Raw genomic sequence first — 26,522 nt, 5'->3', positions numbered from 1 at the left:
TAAAATAAGTTGCTATTAGCTTCCAAGAAAAAGGAAGTGTCTTTCACATTTATGAACATCTGTGAACCTAATTCACTTTAAACTACAACCTCAAATTAAGTTATATCCTCAACAAATATCAACTCCAGGCAAATAAATATAAGTTAAATTATCTTTATCTGTTGCTAAGTTGATCCTAATGTTTTGGAATAATGTCCAAAATGTATTCCTAATTATTCTAATTTTCGATTTTGCAGTGCCTGCCATTTCACTTAATATCACAAAAGTGTTATGTGTTAAATATTTGATCCCTCCAAATCTCACACATATTTACAAATATATTTACTTGGCTTATCTAATTATCTGTTTTGTTTGTGCATTAACCTTAACAACCACCTCTTCTAAAACAGCTGTCCTAGTCAATGTAGAGCTCTGTATGATTCAGCCTTGATTTCTTGTTAAAAAGAATATGTCTGCAGCTGGAAAACAGTGTAACAGAGCGGCCTGAATCAAGCAGGAAGCTCTCCATACATGTCCATAATGAGAAAGCGGATAATAAAGAGACAAGTGGGACACAAACAGGAGAAGCTGTGTGACACATAACATCACCTCCACGCTCAGATCCAACGAGCCTGGCCTCAGGGTTAAATTACTGAGTGAAAGGCTCCTTCTAAAAGTGGCTGCAAATTGCACAGGTTAATGTGTTAAGCAATTAGTGTTAAGCTGCATGAGTTCAGCCACTAACACGTGTATGTGTGTGTGTGGTGAACTATTGCTTGATCTGCTTGCAAGGTGCTGGAAAACACCTTAATTTGTTGGAGAAATCTGGGTGTGCAGCATTTAGGGAGGCCAGTTGCAAGGTTTGAAGAGGAAAAAAACCTAAAACCTTGTCAGTATGGAGAGCCAGAGTTTGCATCAGCAGAACCACTAACACTGCCAGTTGCACGCTAACAAACAACATAACCAAATAAATGATGCTAACTGTGCTAACCGTTTTGAAATGTCTGCTAGTCTCTATTTCTGTTTTCAGCAGACTCCTCATCTGAGTCTGGGTCTGACTGAGGCTTAAGTATGTGGCTGAGTCTCACCAAAACCTTGTCAGTACAGAGAGTCTGCATTAGCATAGCTGCTAACACTGTGTCAGACACTGCCAGTTACAAACTAACAGCATAACAAACTACCTTACCATAATGATTGGTCTTCTAGTTGCCACAACAAACTCCTGAGTCTGGGTCTGACTGAGCCTCAAACATGTGGCTGAGTCTCTCTGACATTTCCTCCTCTAACTAACTTGAAACTCTCTGCTCACCTGTCAACCTCGCACAAGCATCTGTGGTGGGTGGGGCACAAGGCCTGATCCAGATTTCTCAATGAGGAAGTTGGAATAAATATGCTTCCAGCCCTAGTTCTCCATTTTATTTTTTCAGATTGGCAAACCACGTTAAACAAAATATTATTCATAGCTGAGTATTTTCAAATAGTTTAAATAATGTCTAGAGAGGAACTTTAATAACATAGAGAAGTATCATCACCAATGGATGACTGGAAATGCTGATTACTCGTGAGCGGTGCAGCCAACAAATCCCCCATAATGACAGCTGCATTAGCAGGCTCCATCAACACCTCAGCTTTGTTAGGAATAATCTAGCAAATGAAGCTGCTGCCCCAGTCACACTATAAGAGCTTAGCAGAGAGGTTTCCCTTCAAAAAGCAGGGACTGTATGGGTTGTGCAAAAGGTGAAGTCAGAAAGAAAACAAGCTTTCAGTGCAAGTGATGAAAGTGACAGAAAGTTAATTTACTTCTTCATTTAAGACATGTGCCACTGCTCTCATTAAAGAAACTCTAAAACAAAAACCTTTATGGTTCACACTTTGGAGCAGTTGAAGCCAGCTTGAATTCACATCAGTTACAATGGATTCCAAAGGCAACCATCTAACTTTCACAGTGGAAACAGGGTTAAAATTGTCCATAGAAACCTTTCAAACAATCCCCACTGCAGGAGGCTTTTCCATGGACATTATTATTATTATTACTTATTCGCCATTGGAATCTTTTGTTTCCACTGTTAATTCAAGCTGTTCTCCACAAAAGAGCAAGGTACAAATTATTCAGAGCCAAGTGTCAAGCCTACAGTGGGTGGGTGGGTGGGTGTTTGATTCTGGTGGTGGGGTGTTCATTTAAATTACTAAAATAATCATAAAGTGACTTGATAAAGAATTCACATGTTCCCCTGTGGTACAGGGCTTTGTGTTGAAGGTGACCACAGGCAGCGTGTTGCTCACTCTTCATTACAAACACTTAAACACTTTGCCTGAAATTCTTTAACTTATTTCACTTAGTACAAAATTGTAAGTCTTTTGGACAATATTTACCTAACATTGAAATCCAGATGTGTCGGGCTTATGTTGATTTCTAAGAGTACTATTCCTGCAAGTTGGCGTGAGAAGTTTAAGCTCCTTCCATCAGATTGGGTTGGTTGAGTGGACCACCTCATATCAAAACAAAATGGCTCTGGCAGCATCTCAACTCGGTGCCGCAGTGATATGTGTAGAGCAGTCATCCAGATGTGCCAGTGATCCACTTCTTTAGTAATGGACCATGGACTCGGAACGAGCAGAAAGGTAATTTCTTCTTGATGTTCAGTGAGTTGAGTAATAGGAGCTTTCAGGTACATGGAATCTCTTTGAGGTCAGCCGCTGAGAGGCAGCACCTGATGGCGTAGGAGGAGGGGGGTTGGGGGCTGATCAGTTGATGAGTCAGTGCCATGACTTGCCACATGAATGAACTCTCTGTCAATCTCTCCTGAAGACCAGCGCTGAGAGGCAGAGCTGGCAAACATCCCAGCCAGCGTGCCATCTGTTCTCGGAGCGATGAGGATTCATCAGGTGGGCACAGTGGGGAGAAGCTAAGTCATCAGGAAGTGCGCCACAAGGAATGTATGTATGTAAACAAACTGCTACAGTATCCAGAACTTTACTCTATGTTCTCTCAGGCCTGCTTCTCCTCCTGAGGGATCCAGGGACTGCTGGATCTACTACTTCTGGTGCCAGTGCAGAAACGCCTTCAGATATAGATACTCTTACTCTTGATGCTGACTCCGTAAAAACTAGGGCTGCAAATTTCTTTCTGTAGAAACATTGACATTTTTTTTCTTCCTGAAAAATTAAAGTTTGATGGTTAACGTCAGTTTAAGTGCACAGATTAGAGGCAATTTTGAAGCTTTTTATGCCTCTTCCTTGTGAATTAACAGAGTTCCTCACAAGATTGCACTGCTGTCTTATTCACAAGGAACAGAATATAACTTAATGGCAATTTTCAAACTTTTTTTCTCTAAAAGAAATGCTTGTGACGTTATGTTTTATTTTATCTTGGATGAACCATTGTCACAAGTAAATAACAGCTATATAACAGAAAATTGAATAAAGAGTTGATTCTGATTTGGAAAATCACCAAAAAATTGGGTTATTGGGTTATTTGAAATGGCAAACTAAAAAGCAGAGCTGAAAGAGTCATTTATGGAAAGCAAGTTGGGCTGCATGATAGAAAATATCTTAAAAATATATATGATATGCAAAAATATGAATCACGATTTCATTTTTACATTTCATTTTCACTGAATAAAATATAAAAATGATGATGATGAGATTTTTGTTGGGGCTTGTACCAAATCAGCATGTTCACTCAACATCTGGAGACCATGATTTATAGGCCTGAGCATCTCTGTAGCACCACAATGCTTCATTTATGGTGTGTTGTGACACATTTTACTTTTATCAAAAAAAAAAAACTGCAGATCCTGTGGTTTCGATAATATTTTGATGAATTGTTCACCTCCATCTAAAAGCAAGGCAAAATATTTCAGAGGTCCTGTCTCTCTGTCTCTGTTCTCCCTCTTTTCACTCCTCCCAGTTCTAAGTAAGTCCATGATATTTTTGTTGGATTCCCTCCTCACCATAATTTCTCCCTCTGCCTCTCTTTTCTCCTCCTTCTCTTTTTCCATTCCTCGCTCGGTCCTTCTGTTTTCACTGGACCGCCTCCCGGTGGGACAACATTCTGATGGCGCTACTGACAGGAAAAACCCCCACAGCTGACTTCCATTAGGGAAAACTGGAAACCAAGACAATCCCATATTGTCAGGTAGAGTTTCACTCACGGACTCAAGTCCAGAGTCTTTTGTCTCAAAGAGTGCTGCAGCTGAAGTCGGCTGAGGCCCCAGAAACTGCCGCTATCAGAAAAGTTCTCCTGCAACCATCTGTTCTGCCCACACTGTTGCATTCACTGCAGGTTACGCATTAAATGTATTAATGTCTGTGATGTCATCACTTTCTATTTGTTGCCAAACTCCTCAGATGGTCTTAATGGTAAGAGAAGCAGTATGAAAATAAGTATAATTTAAATTCCATAATAGTTTGAACCACATCACCCGTATCACTGACGTCTGTAATTTTCAGTGCTATTCAAACCTGATGTTGCCTGGCAACAGATACGATCACAGCCAGGAAGTGGACTTTTGGCACAGCTGTATTGGAAGATGATTTTTTAAAATTTATTAATACATCAGACTTTTTGCTAGAGCTAAACCGGTGGTTTTGACTGGGTTTCCATGGCAACATAATTAATAAAGTCAGTAATAAATCAAAGCAAGAGGACAAATGTACTTTAGAAATTGACATAATGTGAGGATTTGTTTGGAAAAGTCTGATAGAGAAAAAGTAAATAATAAATAAATAATTGTCCCAAACCAAACATATGAGAATCCGCCTTGCTTCTATTTCTCTTTCTGACCTGCATGAAAAACAACAAAGTGACCTTTTTGAAGGTCCAGGTTAAACCACTGTTTCAAGTGCATTTAATGAGTTAATGTCTACATGTAGCTCAGACCTGCTTCACACTGAAATTAATTATTTTATATTTTGTAGAAACAATGTAGAGATCTGAAAAACACAGCTTTTGAACAAAGCTTATCCACTTTTTAGCCCAGAGCCCAGTTAAAGGTCTCATATTGTATAAAGGTAGATGTCCATGTGTTTTTTGATGATAAAGCAGCTCCAGGTTCTATATTAATACTGTGAAAGTATAAAAAGCCTCAGTCCACAGGGAAATGCACACAGCCTGTATTCAGAAACTGAGCCTTAAAACATCTTTTAACCTGAAAATCTCACCTTCGCTCACAGGATCACTTGTCAGTCTCTGTGTGGTGCATCATGTTGTCTACGGCTGTGAACACAGGAGGTAAACAAATCTGCTCTTAAGATATTTCAAAGATCACAAAGAATGTGAATTGCATTGCTAACTTTGAAGCAAATCTGAGAGAAGATGATAACTGAGGCTGAGGTTAGTTAACCAGATACGTCCCGAACTCTCTGTGATCCCGGGCCGGTGGAGGCACCTCTCAGCTCAGGGCAGGTTGACGAAGATGGAGCAGAGTCTCTACGCTGAGTGACCGCAGCCGTCAAGTTCTCACTTTCCTGCTGCTGCTGTGTGTTACTGCACTTGTGTTGAAGTGAGGGTTTCACTTTACCATGGGGCTCAGGAAGTCAAGAAAGCAGGGGGTGAGAGGGGGACTGTCTGAGACTGTCAAGACCGGCTTATAAAAAGACCCCAGGAGAGATGGAGAGAGTGATTGAGCGAGGGAAGGAAAGAGAGGAGGAGGGAGGTAGGACAGAGGGGACAGGGAGAAGGAGGTGAAGGGAGCAAGAGGAGGAGGACAATGAGGCTTTTGATGAGGCCTTTCTGGGGAGCATATGTGGGTCACAGCATGAATAAACAGACTTTCACTACCCTGAATTGATGATTTACACACACACACACACACACACACACAACTATGCATACAGAGCCACGTAGTGTTGTTTATGTTCCCTATTTTGCCATTTACACGCAGGCTTTCAGATATCACTCTTACACAGGCTGAAGCACACACACACACACACACACACACACACACACACACACACACACACACACATAAAAACAGAGCCACATTGTCTTGTATTCATTGTTTATGCCTCTCCATTTCACTCATTTATGGATGTGGCCCCTTCGTGCCCTCTCTTTAAATCGGTTGGCTTACTCATACCCATAAAACCTGGCTATATTTCTCTCTTTCACACACACACACACACACACACACACACACACACACACACACACACAGTCATTCTTATACAAACACACACACACACTCATTGTGCAGCCCCCTGGCTGACTTTCTCATTCACTGACCATGCCACATAGTATTAAAGTATTAGTTGCATTTTTTTTTTCAGCAGTTTGAAGCCGTCGTGAGAAGATGAAAAGACGGATAACAGAAGGGCAGAGCTGTTACGTTGCAGTCAACAGGGGGATAACGCTTCAATATTGTCACACTGCTGAAGTATCCTTGAGCAAAAACACTCGATTCCCAGCAGCCCCGCGACTTTCTCCTCCGCTGCAGCTGACCTACACCAGACCTGCAGGCAGCAGCATCTGACAAAATAAATCCTCAGCTGAAAAATGAGCTCCACTGCGGTGGCATTCTCAAAAGCTTGCTTCATCTTATAATAATGATTCACACACCACAGTGTGATCGTCATGAGATCAGTCATTGTATAGTCAGATTATTATAAGATTAATATTGTAAAGAGTCCTGAGGCTGTTACCCTCCATCACTTGGTCATTCACAGTCATGTTCCCTCCACTGCGGCTGTGTTGTTTTATGGTTTTCATTATTTTTGCGAATGGTCTCATTTGTTTTCTGGGTCAAACTCACACACGTCGATTCGTATGTCTGTTGTGTTTCATCCTCTTCTTTAGTTAATGTTTTGCCTTTGGGAGAGTAACCTGGCCTAAACCTAAACAAATGTTTTCTGCCTTAATAAGATAGTGCCGTTGCAGCACCATTCCACCATTCTGTTCACTATGCAGTACAGCAGACAGAGGCCAATAGTTATTTTCACACTGTGAGCAACACAATCAACAAGTCAGTCGAGGTCCATTCATTCCTTTGTTGCTGAGCTGGGAAACCGGGGAAACTTTTTCAGCGTCTGGATGCTCAGCACACCGAGGTTAATGCCAGAGAGGTTGGCTGCTTAGTCACATTTCTTTCCAAACCTGTTTCCCTACAGTTCTTGCTCTAAGTCTACAATGGACAAAATGTGATTACAGCTTCTCTTCCCCTGCAAAACCTTTATCTGAAAACCTACAGAGGTGGTTCCACCTAAACGAATACTGAGAAAATGGTGGCGTCAGATTACTGAGGAGATACATTTGAAAATCATGATTTTGTGTTCAATTTACTTAAATTAGCATGTATTAGCTCCTAAATGTACATATGCATTATCGAATTATTGTAGCAAACTGAAACCTTCACTTCACTCTAAGTTAACAGCAAGTCCTCCAACCTGAACAACCACACAGGTCGTCTTTTTCAAGCTCCTGATTCGACCCGTAGGAGTGTCTCCTGAAATATCACCCTCGTGGCAGCAGGCGTCCTGGGTATTGGTTGTCATGGATACAATAATGAACACATGGACTGCACTGATAGCGGCGTACCTACCTTCATCACTATGGTTACTATAATAGCAGTCATGGCTTGGTTAGGTTTAGGAAAAGATGAGGTGGTTAACTTTGTGGAACGGTCATGGATAATAGAAACAACATAAACTGCTACTTTCACATGGGACTTTGTCTCTCTATAAACTACGTCACCGCACTTTTCCCTTTGCTCCTGTCATCATTACTACAACCACTAGATGTCGCCTAGCAACAAAACAAAACTATGGGTCATGATAACCTGCTGCACAGACGACCTGCGCAGCTGGGATTGACAGGGTAGGATCCTGGTTTTAGGATTTAGCAGCATTTGTCTTTTTGGTCAAATGTGATTTCAGCTCCTCCTCACTTGGTGAAGTTGGAACATTGTGGCTGTTTATTTAAGCCTTACTGGCCATTTTTGTGATTATTGTTTCTTAACTATGCCAGCTGCTTCCCTTCACACACAGCCATAAAACGGGAGAGAATGTCTTGTTGTTAAATCAGCCATTGATGTAATTTGTCCACATCATCATGGTTCTTAACAGTTATTGCTACCTGATGGTCACTGGATTTGACTGGTAGCCCTGACACAAAAACACCCTCTGGCAGTACAGGAAATGTAAACCATTTGGAACGCTTTACCCTGCAAATGGTTAAAAAAAAAAACGTGAACCTGATGTTTGACTGAGCTGCCGCTGGACTCTCACAATGATGATGAGAGCCAGCGTTTCAGGGTGGATGATTTGCTGGCTACTCGTCTCTTCCCTTATGAAACGTGAGGAGCCAATGCTTGTCTTTTTTAATCCTTTGCTATCAAAGTCTCTCCGCCTTGCTTCTATTTCTCTTTCTGACCTCTATCATTTCCAATAACATCATCTGAGCTCCATTTGTAGTTGAGTTTACTTTGGAAATGTAATAAATCTGGAGTCGTGTGAAAGCAGCTTATTTGAGCCGAGGACCGCTCTTTTAACTGGCCTGTCTGTTGGTCTTTTGTAGTTAAATCCTCACATCAAATCCAAGACAAGCTTCAGAGGGGCAGAGAAGAGTTTTTGCTAATCATTAGCTGAACCTCTGACAACAACATTTCTAAAGCATCACATTGCTGCTGTTTGGGTTTAATTTGAGGCCTCTTTCATTTTCTTTCCTTTTCTGTCTCTCTCACTCATGCAAAGTCTCCAAAACAGTCATTTAAAATAATGATCAATGGCATTAGTCATTAAAGTCAATCTCTTTCATTTCACATTCTTGTCAAATCGTTCATCAGTCATTGTGGAATGGGATTGCTGCCTATTGACACTGGTTGATCAATCAGCTAATTAACTAATTGATTGATTGTTAGCATAAGCAGCAATACCCAACTGCTGATTTTTAATGGATAATAAAAAGGAAAAACAATTTGTGTTTACATGAAAAAGCCCATGTAAGTTCAAAGCTTGCATGTATTTTGTACATGTTGTTTTTTTATGTGAGGTTTTCCATTTCTGTTTGTGAAAATTAGATTTTTTTTAATCACTAACTTGTTTCTTTACATGTGAGGAAAGTTTCCAGCTGTGAAGTAAGGGGTGGGCAATCTGGCAAAAAGATCATATGACAATGTTTTTGGGTGGAATCACAGTCCACGATCTTTAACATGATTTGCATCTTGTTTGTGCTCTTATTTTATTGTGAAGGTCCTGACTGAAATTGTGATTCATATCATTTTAATGCTTCTTTCGAGTGTTTTGTTTGCTGCTATTTTTCACCCAAAATGCTCTTCTGTTTTTTCTTCTGTTTACAATCTGTGTCATAACCAATCACACTTTCTCCTCAGTTCATATGGAGTATTCATTTGGACGTCACTGTTATTTATTTATTTTTATTTGTAGCTCGTCCTGCTTCGTGTTCCCCTGTCTGCTGGCAGGTTTCTCGTCCCGCGGACGGACTGTAACTTCTCCGCCTGCAGCTGGTGACAGTGGTGAAGAAACTGTGCTGCAACGGCAAGTTCACCGAGGCTGCAGAGCAGATCGAGGACTGCCATCACCTGCTGCTTAGTGGGATTGCTGTTTAACAGTTAGCAATGTGGCGTAACTTTTGAAATTAAATATCTAAATAAATAAATAATCCATTTAATGACGCAATCTGTATTCACCTGAGAAATAGATCATATGCCGAAGTAAGATCATCAGATCGTTCACCTCTATTGCGAAGCAGAAGGTAACATATGTGAGCCGGAAACAAAAAACTCCACGAGGAGATATTTTCACACCTGAGGATGAAACTGTCAGCCATGACATGTAATCCCACAGTGAAACTAAAGCAGTTCAACTGAAAACTAATGAGTTCATGTGTGTGCTCTCACGTGGAAGATTTCAGTGATGGTTTGTTTACTTGGAGGTTAGAAAAGGATGCACGTGGAGACCCAAAGATGAAAACACATGTCAGACTGCATCAACATCATTTTTTAGTTCTTGACCTGTCTCCCTGTACCTCAGGGATCCCTCAGAGTCCAGATGAACTCTGCTACACTTCGCTTCTTTCCACCCGAGTCAGTTTAGCTCGCCCCTTATCACTGATTGCCGATCCCAGTGGCCGGACTGGACACGTGATACCTAGAAAGGTCAAGTCCAAGTCTTTGATCTGACAGCCAAGACAGCTTTGATACGTGCTTATTAGTGAAAACAAGGTTTCTCACTCTTCTCCTGTCTTCATCCTCATTTTCTCAGTTTCATCCCCTCCTGGCAACTTCTCCCTCTACTTTTCTTGCCTTCTCCATTCCCTTCTTCTTTCCCTCTTCCCTTACCCTTCCTGTGTCCTCTCTCCCTCCATCACCCCATCCTATCCCTCCTCTCTTATCTCTGTTTCCTTCCTGTCTCTCTTCAACTCAGACATTCGTACTTTCTTTCCTCTCCTACACTGTCTTGCGCTTGTAGACCTCCTTATCTCTCCTACACTGGTTTGGACACATACACACATGCACACTCTCTGGGATTAAATTTAAGTTGATTATACTCAAGCAGAGAGTTAGATGATGGGCAGAGGGAGCAACTCTTCTGATTCTGTCTGTCCTGCCCAGTCTGTATTCATATCGCCCTCCCTCTCTGCCTCTCATTACCATACTGTGCATGTGCTTTCTCAATTCAATGTCTATTATTGTCTATTTTAACCATCCAGTCACTCTATCCCATCACTATCTGTCCCTGTTTGAAGTTTCATGTAGTCAGGCTGTGCAAGTGCTTTGAATGTAACATATTTTATACACAAAGACAATCGACAGCTCTTTTCATGCAGCACAAAAGCAGGGTCCTCTATTATAAAATAAAAATTATGTTTTTTATTACAACAGACAAAATAATGATATTATGTCCTTCAAGTTGGTTAAAACGCTTCAGAGTCACTTTGTCATGAGTCATTTTGAATTTTAGATATAAACTCAAAGCACTTTACCAAACGGCTACGTTATCCATACACTGGAAAAATGCGCCACTGTGAAACCTTTTGAGATTTGCTTGTTTAAAGCGACAATTTGCACATCTTGTATATCACATATCCAGCAAATGCAAGGCTGCCTGTTGACACAGGAGCTTTTAAAATGATGCTACATGTATTTTTGTCCTGTGTCTTGCTGGTGGTAATTACAGGTCTTCACACCAGCTGAAGAATGGGTCTGTCACCATTACAATGCGCCTCTTAGATCTTCTTCCACATGGTAATAGAAAGTAAGCAAGTTATTTTTAAGTCCTATTTGTGGAAAACACCACAAAGACTTTCCTCTGTTTGGCCACTAAATTACACGTCAGAGGCAGCAATGTGGGGTGGGGGTGGGGGGCTTCATGCTGATAGATAGCAGCTTGCAGCAGTTACGGTACAAAATGTTCTCTGTACTCTGAAGACTCATCTAACAGGAGGGTCTGACTTCCACTGACATTAAAACAGGAAACTAAATGGCTCTAACTGCTGCTCCCAGTTCCGTCTTTCTGTGCCCCCTTATTTTTGGTTAAAGGCTTGTATTCCAGGCTTCTGCTGCTCATGATATCTTCTTGCTGAAGAAAAAAGGACTGGATGAAATATTTTAATACATAGTCAGCTTAAAACTGTCAGCATTGTTAGCATTTCTCATTTGCTACCTACAGGCATAATTATCTGCAAGCTCAGGGCTTAAGGAAACAACAGTTTGCGATTCTTAGTCCACCAATATTCCTCGAAGCTAAATAATTCAGTTTTACTTTGGAGTTTCTATTCAGACTGAAGGGACCCGAGATTCTACAATCTCTCAGTTGCTGAGACACATCGACTTTAGGGTTAGGGTTACTGTTATCCAGACGTCCCTTGAGTTACCACGCCTCTGCACACCTTTACATTTTCTTGTGATCCCCACCCAGAGCCAAGTTTGTAGCATTACATCCAACAACTGACAACATTTGACTGCCCGCACAGTCATCGAGAAACCTCTGCATGTGTTGCGATATGTCTCAGATTTAAAGGGAGTATCTATCTATCATTCCCAGCAGCCTGTGTAAAGTCAGGAACTGGTGGACGAGGAAAAGCCCTCAAGCTAACGCACATTTGGTGGACAAACTGCAGCCTGGCAGACTTTTACATGGAGTTCATGTTCGCGGTGATAACATATTAGAGGCCCGACTACAACAGCACTTCTGCACATGTCCAAACGTAATCCAAAAGTCTGCTTAGTTCATTTAAGGGAAGATTTATGGTAGTCTCTTCAGGATGTTAAATTTTTTTTGTCAAGTGGTTGTCATGGATACAATAGAACTGTGACAAACTTCATTAATTAATTTCTCCATTTCATTATTTATTCGTTAATCTATGAAACTCCCATCTTCCTTCTCCTCTCTTTCAACTTCTCGCCAGTATATCTGTCCTCACGTTTCTCTCCGTTCTTCTGCTGCTGTCTCCTCGTCCTCCAGTGATTCAGTTACATCTCTTCCCATCTTTCCTTTTCTCTCTCACCTCAAAAGGGCAAAAGAAACAGCACATTTAAAATTTCCACATGCGTCACTACAGCCCCACTTACCTGTTGATCAGTAACAGATTACAGGTTTACAATACACAATCCTCTTTGAAAATATCTGCTTAAAAGGGTGAAAAGCAAATAAGTTGATTGCAGGAATCATCAAATGTGAAAAGAGGAATGACACTTTGGTTTGTCAGGGGAATCAGCGGTCAAGAAAATGCAGGCACCACTCAGGTCTCAATCCACCAGGCCCAGCATCTTTAGGCTTGAGCTGGTTATAAAGAGGTCTGAAGCGTGGAGGCAGAAATCTTCCCCGAGGCGGGAGTGCAGGCATAGAGAGGCGAGCGTTGTGCACCATGGAGGGCAGAGCCAAGACTTACAATCAAGCAGCAAGAAGGTCTTATTTCCCTGAAGGAAATCCATAGAGATGTTGTGTGTCCTCTGACGGGCTTCTGAGGTGAATATGTAGGTACACATTATAGTAAGACCTATAATCATCCTGCAGAAATGGTGCAATAATCACTGTGGCCATATATGTTTTGCTGTAACTGGGGAGAGAAAATACACCTGCAGGGAATGATCCGCTCTAAAATTACTAGTCAGGGACATGCAGCTTTTTGCACAAACTGAATCTGAAAGAGGTTTATATGATAACTTTTAATTAGGTTTTCACACATGAGGAATTTGCTTTTGGTGCAAAACAATAAACACAGCAAGGAGAAAAGATATAAAGAAAGATAAAGCAAAGCAAGTACTGCAATGATGTTAGAATAAAATCTTTATAATAAAAATGTGAAATATTGTATAATATATACATATAACATATATGTGCAATGTGAATGGGGGAAATGTGCAATTGTTACAGTATGAAAAACAAGAATATGTAAGAAATGTGCAGGTGATCCAGGAGTGGGGGGGTCCCTGGTGATCATATACATGCTCTCAGAGCAGGCTCATCAGAGCAGGCTGCTTTAATTACCTATGAAAACACATATAGAAAACTTGGTGTAAATACAAGCTTCTATTTAAAGTGGCACAATGTTTGAAACTACAGACAGAGTCGTGGTTATTATGTTGGAAAAATTACAAGGCATCAAAGGTTTTTCAACGCATTTCCAAGTAGCAAGTTTAATTTTGTGGTTTCTGTCTTATTAAGTTATGTATTCTTAAAAGTGACACAAGAAATTACATGTAAAGAGAAAAGTGAGACAAGTGGGAGAAAGTGAGCGAAGAGCTCCTACTCCTGACAGAATTTCATGAGTTTAGCTTTCGAAGAAGAGTTTTAGAGGCACGAGCTGCAAATGCAGTTTCAAAGAAATCAGAGGATTTTCAGTGTCACGCTGTCATTTTATCACTTTCTCCAGGGAGGACTGCTCTTTTTCTTGAACAAGAATACTTTGAATTCACACAGATGCACACTGTGCAAGACATTTGTAAGTTGCCCTGCACAACCACAGCCTTCCATTGTGTGCACTGAACAACTCCAATGCAGAAGTTACACATTGTGGGCTTCACTAAGGGAAAAGGAGAGAGGGCTCTTATTTCCCTCCAGTGCCAGGTTCTTCTTAGCTTGTCTGGGTTTCAAACCTGCAACCTTCCAGTCCAAAGCCTACTTTCTTTTTATCCTCTTGGCTGCCACCATCGATTCAAGCATTTCAAAAAGAAAACCCCAGGATTTAAAAAAAAAAATCCTAAGAGATAGAATTGTTCAAAAGCAGCACCGCATGATACCAATTATGCTGAAATGCACAGGCTTGAAAATCACTTCATAACTGTCATCAGTATATGTGTTACAGATGAAAAACACATCTTCAAGTAGGAAATTAGGTTAAACTGCTATTTTTGGATTTGCAACCACATATTTGAAATCGTACAGAGGTTTAAATGTTTCATGGGTCCCTTCATCAAATGTGCGCTCACATCATGTAATTTACTGTCGCCTGCTTTAGAAGTGTTTTAATGTGACAGCAGCCGATGTGCAGTAAATACAGCATTCTAAATAATTACTGCAGTAAATGTCATTTCAAAAGCACCTTTGCCCACCTGCTTTCTAATTATAGTGGCTTCAGGGAGACACAGCCAACAGCAGCTGAGAGGGAAGCAGGTCGAATGGTTCTTCATCAAATACCCTGAACTATCACTTTAAGATTTCAGTCGTGGTCAGAAATTTGCAGCTCAGACAGCCTGGTACAAAAACTGTTTTGGTCTCTAGAGCTAATTTCCTCCGTTGTGGCAACTATACTGGTCTGAATTTTTATATAACTTACCTAATTGAAATGTTATCAAAGCTTGAAGTTATGCATAATTGAGGGCGTGGCCGCTTTGAGTAGGTATGTTTGCAAGGTGCCGGGAGTTGGGCGGAGTCAGGTAAAAGAGTGTGAGGACATTTGTTTTCCAGCGATATTATAACAGTTGCAGGTGGTCACCAATAATTACAGATATGTTAGTTAACTCTGATTTTATCTGTGACATACAGTGTTCTTGGATGGGATCAGTTCAAACACACACATATCCACACATTCATGATCCTCCGCCCGGCTCCCAGAAGCAGATTTATGAAGCAATAAAAGCTCATCTCTCGGAAATGGTCACACACAAACACACACACACACACACTCATATCATAACCCCGCCAAGTGCAGAGCTTTGCATATCCTTCTACCCCTTCAACACACGAGAGACAGATGTTCTCTGTGATATTACATCTGTTTCTGCAACACACACGTATCACAGAGACACGCGCGCACAAAAAAAAAAAAAAAATGGACACAAACACATTTCCTCACTGGAACAAGGGGAAGGTTCTAAGTCCAAGACTGTACAACAGATCCTCAGAGCTGGCTCAGTGAGAGACTGGGAGAGGAGAAAAGACAGTGAGGATGAGACAAAGACAGACAATGAAACAGAGAAGCAGAGAGGAAGAGAGGGAGTTTGTGTGTGTGTGTGTGTGTGTGTGTGTGTGTGTGTGTGTGTGTGTGTGTGTGTGTGTGTGTGTGTGTGAAGTATGTGTGTGTGTCTGCCATTTAGGCCTCTTACATGAGCAGTTCAATTACTTTTTGGAGCTGTGGCCAAAATGGATGGAGGGATGGCAAGCTGGTTCAAGGACTCCTCGGCTCTTTGGCTGCCAGGCTGCGTGGAGGGATGGATGGTTGGCTGGACGGATGAGTGCCCTTGAGCAAGGCGCTTAATCCCCCTCAGCATTGTTGCTACTCTGCTGCTTGAAGCTCTTATATCATTTTGTACATTTGTACCATTGCTGACTGAGTTTACATGCACACAAACAGATGTATTTTGTTAACGCTGCAATGTTCGCTGCACATTCTGATGTAACCAAGTCTTCTTAAAAACCAAACTACAACAGTTCTGGCCTCAGTATTTGTCGGTTGTGTCAGTGCCAAACGAAGCCTGATGATGAATTTAATTTTCTTTTGTGTTAATCCCGGTGTTGAACTTTTGAATCCAGCATTCAAGAACATTTTTTGGGAAATGTATTATTTCATCTGTGCAACAGATCTCACAACTGAGCCCAGTATCCTGACAAATTATGATCATGTTGGGCATAATTTTGGTTCAGTGCACTGGCATGTAGCAAGGTGGGAAGTGAGGGTCTGGAGGCTGGAGTGGGAGATAGTTGCGTGGTACATCTTACTTTTCCTGGGAGACCAGAGTTCATGTTCCACCACAGATCAATTAGTGTTGTGAAGAAAAAGAACAAAAGACATCAGCCCTGGAAAAAAATTTAATTAAATGCAATTTAAGTATTTTAGAATTTTAATGCTCTTATTGTAAAATTAGAGTTTCATAACCTGCACACGCCAACCAATTAGAGTAAATCACTGATTTTTAACATGAAACTGCTATTTTCCACTGGTTTTAATCCGCTGATCCGTTTGTTATGACTGATTTGTAAAACCATGAATTAAAAGTTTAAACTGAAATAAAACTTATATTTCTTTGCTTAATAATACTATGCCTGTAAGTATCATGTAACTTTTTGGAGGGGAAAATAGAGAGTATTATTAGACTGAAGATGACTGTGATGACTCTATGGGACTGTACAACACACATTTCTGCTGGACTGATGTATAGTCTGCCTCACTACATTCTGTGTGGATGAAAAAAACAGGAGATGAAGTTTGGAAAAAAAAGAGAGAAGTCATTCAAGTTCCTGGAGAACACCATCATCAACAGCTGTTACAGGTGTTAGGTGGGAACATCTAACCAATCAAGTCTTCAAGTCTTCAAATCTTTTACTTGAGGAATTGGAGGAAGCACAATGTCATCAGAATCAGAATCAGAATCAGTTTTATTGCCAAGTATGTTTTCACATACAAGGAATTTTTTCTGGTGATTGGTGCAATTGAGGATCAGGGGGATCAGCAACAGTGGGGCTCTCTAGCCTTGTTGATAAGGCTGATAGCAGATGGGAAGAAGCTATTTTTGTGGCGAGAGGTTTTGGTCCTGAAGGACTGCAGCCTCCTGCCAGAGGGGAGTGTCTCAAAGAGTTTGTGTCCAGGGTGGGAGGAGTCAGCTACAATCCTTGCACGCCTCAGAGTCCTTCAGGTGTACAGGTCCTGGAGGGATGGAAGATTGCAGCCAATCTCCTTCTCCGCAGAGTGGATGATACGCTGCAGTCTGTTATTGTCCCTCTCTCATACGATTAATCCTAATTTTACAGATTGGTAGTTTAAAGTCTTGTCATTTAAAATCATCCAAGCAAAATGAAATGGATTAAATTTTAAACCTGGTTCAGAACTTGTGTCTTTGTCCTTCTCCATCAGAAGACACAGTGGGTCATTAATTATGTAGCCCACACAACACAAAGATAGAGTATAGCAACTGTAAAATATATACAGTTATAGTTAAACAGTACAGGCAACTTCTCTTTCATTATACTTTTTCCATTGTTAAACTCAAATCCACTGCCAAAGGTAACTATTCAAACTCTGCTATGCAAACCACCGTACTTCGGTTCAGCGCTGACAAGACTTTACTTCAATTGAGCAGCGGCACCCTCGACACCTGAATTCCTGTTCCTGTTTCACCACTGGGAAGCTGCATACACCTCTGCTCTTCTGCTGCCTTTTACCAAAGTCTACAAAGACCCTGAAAGCCTTTTAACAAGTGAAAAAAGGCAGAAAGTCTGACGTCTGTTTTTTAAAGTCGAACGTGGGAGCGGTGTCAGTCAGTTGGTACCGTGCGACTCGCTCAGAAAGAGCAAGGGAGCGTGGGTGACATCTCTCTGTGTCACACTCTTTCACTCTTACTCATTCTCTGTGTCAATTTCTCCTCCTCTCTCAATCTATTTCTCTTTTTCTGACTAAACCGGGGTGTGATGACTTTGTGACAGCTCCACAAAAAAAGGCCCATTTTTGAAGTGAAAATGTGGGGTGCTTGTCAAGGGGGCAGAGTGGGGGGTCTTTGTGAGGAATGGGTCTGTGTGTGTGCGTCTCTGCGTGCATGTTTTGTGTGTTTATGTCAGTTTGTAAATGCGTGATGCATGCTAAGAGTGACAGGTGGTGGGCCGAGGGAGGGGAGGAGGAAGACGGAAGAGAGTTTAAAAATGGCGTGACTGATGGCTTGATTGCAGAAGCTGATTTAAACCACAGAAGATATAAAAAGCGTTGATAATCGTGGCTTTCCCATCTCAAGAACTTCTGTCTGTGAGTACTTTTGTAATTGCAGAATTACTCAGCCACACGGCTGTTGAAAAAGAATTAAATCCTTGTTGTAAAAAAACAACCTCAGAAAGTATCCCGATGAAGGCGAGGCAGCCAGAACATTTGGGAATTAAAGTATGGTGTGTTAGTGAAGAGTTGTGCGACCTGGGTTGTGCAAAGCTAACAGTTGCACACTTGCTGTGTGGTAGCTTTTGCTGCTGGGGTCTCTCAGTTAAAACAATAACCACAGACAGCGTTGGGTGGCGTCGTCAAAGATCCTCTGTACAGAGGATAACGCACTACAGGCAGTGGCAGTGGTATGAAATGGTGTACACTTCCTGTCTCCTCAGTGGGCGTGGTTGCGAATGCTTGTTCGTGTCAATATGTAACAACAATACACTAGGTACAGTGTGAAGTTGAGCCTGATTTTGCTGCTCCTTTTTATCTGCTAGCTTAGTATCTGATTAATGAGACTGAAATGTACAGTAAATATGTTATTAAACTGAGCTAAAAGAGACTAAAAGAGCTGCAGACTTGGTGATAATTATCTGGTTCATCACAATATTTCAGTCAATCACACATAAGTCCTTTAAATCTACATTAATAAAACAGATTGCTTGCAGCATAATGCTTGAGTATGACTGAATTACCATCTGTTTACCGTCAAAGTGTAGAACTAACAGTACCTGAACTGTCGACTAGCACCATGTTTGAAGAGACACCTGCCAGGAAATCACTAATTTTCTGTGGCTGGTTAGTAAAATTGAACATGATTAATGATATTGCACAAATTTATACATTTTTAATGTAAAATAATAATAATAATAATAATAATAATAATAATAATAATAATAATAATAATAATAATAATAATAATAATAATAAACTTTATTTATAGAGCACTTTTCATTCAAGAGATGTAGCTCAAAGTGCTATACAATAATAGATGGAATAGTACAGTAAAATAATGGTGAATAATAGGGCAGTGCAATTAGACAATACAAATATAAAACAGGAAAATAAATAAATAAACAAGGGCTCAAGGAGAATTGTAAAATATGAGAGAATTAATTAAAACTCAAGTTAAATAAATGAGCTTTCAGTCATTTAAAAACACTCACAGAGCCGGCATCTCTTATAGCTCTTAGCAGGATTTTCCATAATTTTGGAGCATACTTAAAAAAATGCTGTAAAAACGATGTAACTTTAACTTAGCTTGTTTTTTTTTGTTTGTTTTTTTTTTGTGATATTGTAATGTTGTAATTTGTCAAATGCAGATAATGGAAGATTCAATCTGAGTCATACAGTTTAGGTGTAACTAGACTGGGGATTTCTGCCCCTGAGTGAATGCAGTCTTTATGAGGAGGAGTCGCTGTGTTTAAGATTCAGCACATCTCTGCAGCCTGTCACCCACATACACATGTTATATATGAGTGTTCTGCACTGAAAACCTGGTTTTAGCTACCACACAGCCACTCAGTCTTCCACAATTTCATCCATCATAGATGTACTGCTCTCAAATAAAAACCTGCTTTTTGAGGTCAAACACACACACACATACACACACACACATACACACACACACAGGCACACACACATTTCCACATGAGCACATGATGGTGAAAACCTGGTGCAGTCAGCAAATTACTCAGGACTGTGTTGAAGAGGCACGTTAATTCCTCCACGGTGTAAAACTTCACAAGCTGCTTGTATTAAGACCACTAATGCAAATCAAGTCAGTTGCTCTTTTCCAATTAGAACACTTGAGTCACAATACAGCACAATCACTGAATGCAATAAAAGCTCCAGGTGAAAGAGAAAGATGAATTTTAAAACTCTTCTCTCTACCAAATCATCCACCATCTGATTAGATACATTTCACAGACAAGTTTTGAGGCTATAATTTTAACTTCACCTTTTAAATTCAGACAAATTTCTCCTGACTTGACGCCCAAACTACTGAACCACCGTGTCTCGGACATGCATGGAATCATTAACCCTGTCTTAGGGTGTTAAAACAAACTTTGATGTGTTCGTCCAGTTAGTTTGTTTCTGCAGGTGAGAAAGTTGTCGGTTGAAACCGGGTGATGTGGTTCGTTAGAGTCCTGCAAACAGAACAACCACAGGAGCCACAGTACATGGAAATGTTTATTGGATGACGGATTAAAAGTGAAAAATTCAGACAAGGCATGTGAAGGCCTCAATGCCCCTGTAATATTGCTGTACGAGATGCCTCTACTTGTGTTTCCTACCTGCTCAGGTAAAGCAGTCAAGCTCACCTACCTGTCGTTGTTTGACCACACAGACAAGCAGCCAGCCGCCTATGCATTCACCCACTCACTATGAGAGCTCTACACTGAAACCTGGTTTAGACAGATCAGTCGACCGCTCCGCCCGCCTGTCTGTCTGACTGCTGCCCACACACTCACCTGTCATGTATAGGCAATGAACATGAGAGCTCTACACTGGAGAGCTGGATTTTAACCTGACCATGCTTTTCATATCCCTAGCTTCTGGTTATCTGTGGACTAGCCCAGTAGTAGGCCCAGGGCAAATTCACCCCTCACTCACCATGCATCAAGTAGCTCTGGGGCCTATTACTAAATCTGCAAAGTCGAGACTAACACCGCTCTTGCCTTAGCCTGATACCAGGGTAAAGCCATTTAAAATGTACCAGTAGGAAGCCTTATTAGGCCTGAGGCTGAGCAGAATGGTCACCCGGGGTTAATGGGATAGGAAACCCTGGACTAAGTCAAAGAATAATGTGAAAGACCACATGTGATCTTTTCACATCAGATCCTTTTTTGCAATGAAATCTGAGCAAACATTATGTCCTGCTGGGAAGAATATGAAGAGCATCACCTCAGTGTGTGAGCGACACATTAAACCTGTCGTAGATGGCAGGAAGATGTTCTCACCCATTGTTTACTGTCACCTCTCTGTCTGTGTCTATTCTTGCTCCTTTTGTTTCATTACCAGAACAGTATGAAAATGCACAAGTACAGTTGGTTTTACCTGAGATAGAATCAGAGCGTAAATGAAAGATTTTTGATACACAAGTATGTACAGCAGCTCACACATTAACTTCCTCCCTCCACTTTGTTTTCTCATCTTGTTCTTTTCTTTCTCAAATGTCTTTACTCAGAACTTTTTAGCTTTTTTTCAGTGTTTACACTTCAACTGACACTAATTCCTTTCAGCACTTACACTTCAGCTGAAACTTCAACTCCTTTCACTGCTCACACTTAAATTGACAAGTTTTTTCAAGATTTTTTACCTCACCTTACATTTCATTTCTTTTTCTTTTTTTTCCTTTTCTCAGTGTACGAACTTCAAAATGACTCTTGAACTACTTCAACACTTTCATTTCACCTCACACCTGAATTTCTGTAGCACCTAACATTTCATCCACCACTTTAATTCCTTTACTATTTATGTTTCAAGAGCCAATCAAACTCTGTCAGCAGGCGCTACGTCTCTGAACAGACCAATTATTATCTCCTGCCATTTTAATCTTCTGTTATTGTTTTGCTATAAATGTCTAGTTTTATTTCAAAAGTCATATGTGTATCATTTATCCAGCTTTAACTGTGCTATACAAATTAAAATTTTTATGATTATTGTCATTATAAACTGCATCTGTCACTCCCATGCTGATGTTTCAAAATAATATGAAGAATCAAGAAGACATTATGTTGTTATTTTAAGGGGGAGCAAAGTAAATATATAATAAACAAATATATAAATACAACAGCCATTTTGAGGTTGCACATTTCATCATTTTGACAATAAAATTACTAATTGGAGTAGATTCTGAATCAAAGAACTCTGTAGCAAAAATGCTAGTGGGATTTGGACTTGCTTTCTTTTTCAGTGTGTGTGTGTGTGTGTGTGTGTGTGTTATGTATTCATTAATACCAGTGTGGTACTGTGTCTCATATCAGATACTTTACCTCTACACGTAGTAAACACTCACTGATATAGTGTGAATTTCAGCAGGGTAATGTTGTCTCAGATCAAACACTGCCGTACTACAACTGTCCCCTGCCAAAATATCTGCTGGACGCTTTGCTCACTTGACCTGAAAATGAACGTTTTATTTTCCTGTGTACGCCCTCTGTGTCATGGGACATGGAGATGGGATTGTGTTGCCAAGATGGCGACTGTTGAGGCCAGCTTTCCTCACTCGTCTACATTTGTTTTGAGTGGGTTTGAGGTGTGAGCACAGGTCTGTACATGTCTGGGACTGACTGAGGTTTCTGCCTCTTAAAGGAAGTTGTTCCTTGCCACTGTCACCAAGTGCTTGCTCTTGGTGGGAATTGTTGGTTCTCTGTGAATAATACGATAAAGAGAAGGTCTAGACCTCTTCTATTTGGAAAGTGCCTTAAGATAACGTCTGTTGTGATTTGGTGCAATATAAATAACTTGACTGCATCCTTTGGAGGCTGCATTTGAAGACTGACTGCATCACAGCAGGCGTCCCATTTCAAAGGCTCCTTCAAATACAGCCAAGACGTGTGTCTTTCTTTTCCTGGGCAAGGTGTAGCAATTTAGAATAAAACAGAGGTCAAACCCTACAGAGGTGTTCATGCTCTTAAACTCATGAAAACATGGTCATTTTCAGCTCTAAATAAATGAACTACACAACAACACATAGATTTTATCCTGAAAATAAAGTAAATGAGAACCATTACTTTTATTACTTTTCCCCTCAGTCCTGTTCCCAAATGTCCAACTCAATTTAAATAACTACAGAAAATCCACCTCGGGTTTTCTCTGTATCAGTTCAGTTCAGTCCAGTAAAGAAAAAAACTCCTCAACAGGTTTTCTGAGGATCCAATAACAAAAACAAATCAGGAAGTCCAGTCAATTAAAGGCTCAGATGTCACATATACTTTTATCAGATGTCAAATCTGAAATTCAGTCAGTTGCTGAATTTGTGAGAAACTGTGAAACCTCATGCTTTTATTCTTCCTGTGACTTTCTGCGGCTTCCCCACAGTCTCATTATATTCACAATCTTAAAACCAGATCTAAGAGCACACGAACCTCTCAAACAGCCACCTAAAAAAGTCAGACAAACCCCCAGCCCCCCTCCCCCCACCAACCTTTCCTGTCAGTCAATCATCCCTCCAACCAGCTCGTCAGTCACAGTAACGTCCTCTAGTTAAATTTTGAAGGTCTGTTATCGGCGAGGAAGCGGACAGTTAATCACATTAATTAATCTGACAGGCTTTATCAAACACATTATGAGCACAGAAGAATAGAGGGGAAGAGAGGGTGGAGGAATAAAATGAAGGGAACAGGATAGGAGACGAGGCAGAGAGGGAGAAGAGAAGCAAGAGGCGAGGATGACGGGTTTATAAATTCATCATCACAGGAGGAGAGGGACAGAGGGGATGAGGAGGAAAGGAAATTAAAGAAGGACAAAGGAGGAGCGGAGACAGATGTTTTGACAATAGATCTGAACAGGGTTACTTTGTGGTTAATCCTCTATAATTCTGCCTCATTTCACCGGCAGAGAGTTTCCATAGGAGCTCATTATAGGCTTATGAATCCACAGGGGTCATCTCCACAGCGCACGTCTTAGTAAGTGTGTGATTTCACAACTGTACGAAGGCCTCTGTACATAACAGGACTTCAGGAGGGGAAAAATAAAACATAAGGCGGAGAAGCTGGTCTCTGTTATGTGGCCAGAGTTTTCAGTTCAGCAGTCGTAGGATGACAATATAGAAGCTGTGGCAGCAACTGTGTTATATCAGACAGTGCACAGTGTGTTACCAGCAACACTCACTGTCACTGTCCTCACTGTATTACACAGAAAAAGATGTGACTGGAGCATCTTGACAATTCAATACAACAGACCTTCCTCCCAGTGGAAATTTCGACTTGTTAAGTACAGATGTAATTTTTATTATTAATCATACTTTTTTATTAGATTTAGGTCTTCCAGTGGCAGGAGAAAAGCTATCAGTAATGTTATTGGATATACCCATGATTCTCTGGCTTTGACAAACCGAAATGTCCACATTGGAAAAGACCTATAATAAAATGTACTTTTTTGATTTGATTCCTCGCTGTGGTCTTTTTGGGCTGTAGTTTGTGGTGCTGTTGAAATGGAATTACATCTCATGTCTGTAAATACTGTGCAACAGCGCCACAAAAGACAGACAACATCCACACTACTCCATTTTCATTTTAAACCAGAGTTTAAAAACAACAAGCTCAGTAACACTAGTAATTGGTCACTCATGTTGCTTTCACCCCTCGTAGTGCAGGCTGATAAGACCCAATCAGGGAGCAGCCAGGTGTGATTACGTCATCGTTTCTGTCCATCCAGACTACGACACAACCCTGGAGTTTTCAAACTAAAACCAGTCTGGCAGCATCTCCAAAACCCTCTGTTTTCAGGGCTTGAAAACTCCAGAGTAGAGTGGGAGGGAGGCAAAAACGTAGCATTTAAAATGACTTGAAATTTGACTTTTCCTTCTTGTTCATGGAGGAAAAGTGACCAGCAGGTAAATAAACAGTGCAACAGATAATGTCATCAATATTTTTACACGCTTCCATTTTTCTTTGTATTTTATAAAATTAAACTCTCTTCCTTAACTGGTCTGTATTTTTGCTATGCTATTGGACTATAGGGATGTTTGATAGGTTTTTTCTTTACTCTCATTCTGTACAAAACAGTACATCAAACAACATTTTTGGCAGTTTATTTCTAAAATGAGAAGCAACAAAAAAACCTTTCTTGGTATAACTGACTGTCAAGTGCTTGCCATTATTAAGTGCCGTCCTTCACAGTTTATTCAGATGCAGCACTTCAGAATAATATCACACAGCAGAGCAAATCTGTAAGACGCCGTTAAATATCCGTAAGCTGGAAAAAGCAATGGAGATGGTAAAAAGCACAGCAGCAGCTTCAGTAAATATGCTGGAAAAATTGGCAATCACAGTCTCTACTTCTGTATTTCTAATGAAAAAAAATATGTTTTTTAATTGGTTCCAGAAAACAGAGAAATGAAAACCTACTTTTGAAATGAAATAAAAATTGTGTATTTCATGTATCTTTACTGCCTGGCTTGGTCTCTGAGGACGAGTGCCCTGCTCAAGGACACTCACAGGCAGATGGATATTATAGGGCTCAAACCGCTCGACTTTCTATGATATGATCAGTCGGCTGCTGTCCATCAGTCCTGATGGAGTCAGTGGGTCAGTATCTGCAGCCAACACCGGGGTCACATGCAAAAAGGAGGGCTGGTTTGCAGGGAGGAACTTATCATTATAGCCTGAGCTTAAACAAGGTATTAATGAGCGGCTGTCATTATGTCATTACACAAGGGGTCATCATAACGAGGACATAACGAGGTCAGGAGGGTTTTGTCATGCACGGGGCATGAGAGGGTGTCACAATAATGGGGACATAATGTGTCTACATATCGAGGTGTCCCTAATAAGCTGCTGTTGAGTATTTACTCCAATTAGACATGAGAGAGACAGACAGGAGGGAGGGGGACATGCAGAGAACCGGAGGGCAGCTAAAAGAGAGGGAAGGGGGTGCGGGGGGCACATGTGGGCAGACAAAGAGAGGGAGAGGAGGTGGAGAGTGGGTGAGTGGAGAAGAAAGATGAGGAGAGAGAGAGATTGAAGGCTCAGGGTGCAATGATTAGACTGTGATGGTCTGGCATACGTGTGTGTGTGTGTGCGCGCACGCGTGCACTTTCCCGTTCTTTGAATTAATGAGAATCTCAGATGAGAGGAGGGGGTCATCATGACCTGCATGCAAATGACACCAAACACACACACATGCAAGCGCACAAAAACACACACTCACATGTGCACACACACACACTGACACAGTCTCAGTCTCTTGTTCACACTCACACTTTGTCACACTCACACTTCTCTTTGACACACACACACACACACACACCCTGTCTCACTGCATTTGTTTAGTCTTCAGGCATGGCACACGTCAGTGTGCCACTGTGTGAGTGGCACCGGGCAACACAGCTGCTCTGCCTGCCGTTCTGCACGACAGCACGTCATTCATACCTGACTGTCAGCAACACGTGGAAAACCTCAGTCTGCCCGCCGTCGCTCAGGAGTCAGCCGGTCAGCGAGATAAACGGTGGAGGGCGGGCTGAATGTCTGCACGCCTTCCATCATGTCGGAGCGTCAGGAATCAGATTCATATCATAACTGATTCACCTGAGAAACAACAAAGCCAGGAAGAATCTGGGTTTAATTCCACAAGTGGTTATGGTTCTAGAAAAGCAACTTATATGAGCTTTTTTAAATTTTTTGAAGGTCTGTTTAAAAATTAGGTGGATAAAATTAAATGATTTGGTGAATTATCTGGCAGCGCTACACCTATGGTTGTGGGAAAAAGTAAACTAGAATCATTTTTTTTGCAA

Source organism: Trachinotus anak, unplaced genomic scaffold (genome assembly GCF_046630095.1).
Source record: "Trachinotus anak isolate AG129_WGS33_773 ecotype Australia unplaced genomic scaffold, CSIRO_AGI_Tana_v1 ptg000007l, whole genome shotgun sequence".
NCBI lineage: Eukaryota > Metazoa > Chordata > Actinopteri > Carangiformes > Carangidae > Trachinotus > Trachinotus anak.
The sequence above is the reverse complement of the archived record's forward strand: the minus strand, read 5'-3'. Positions refer to the sequence as shown.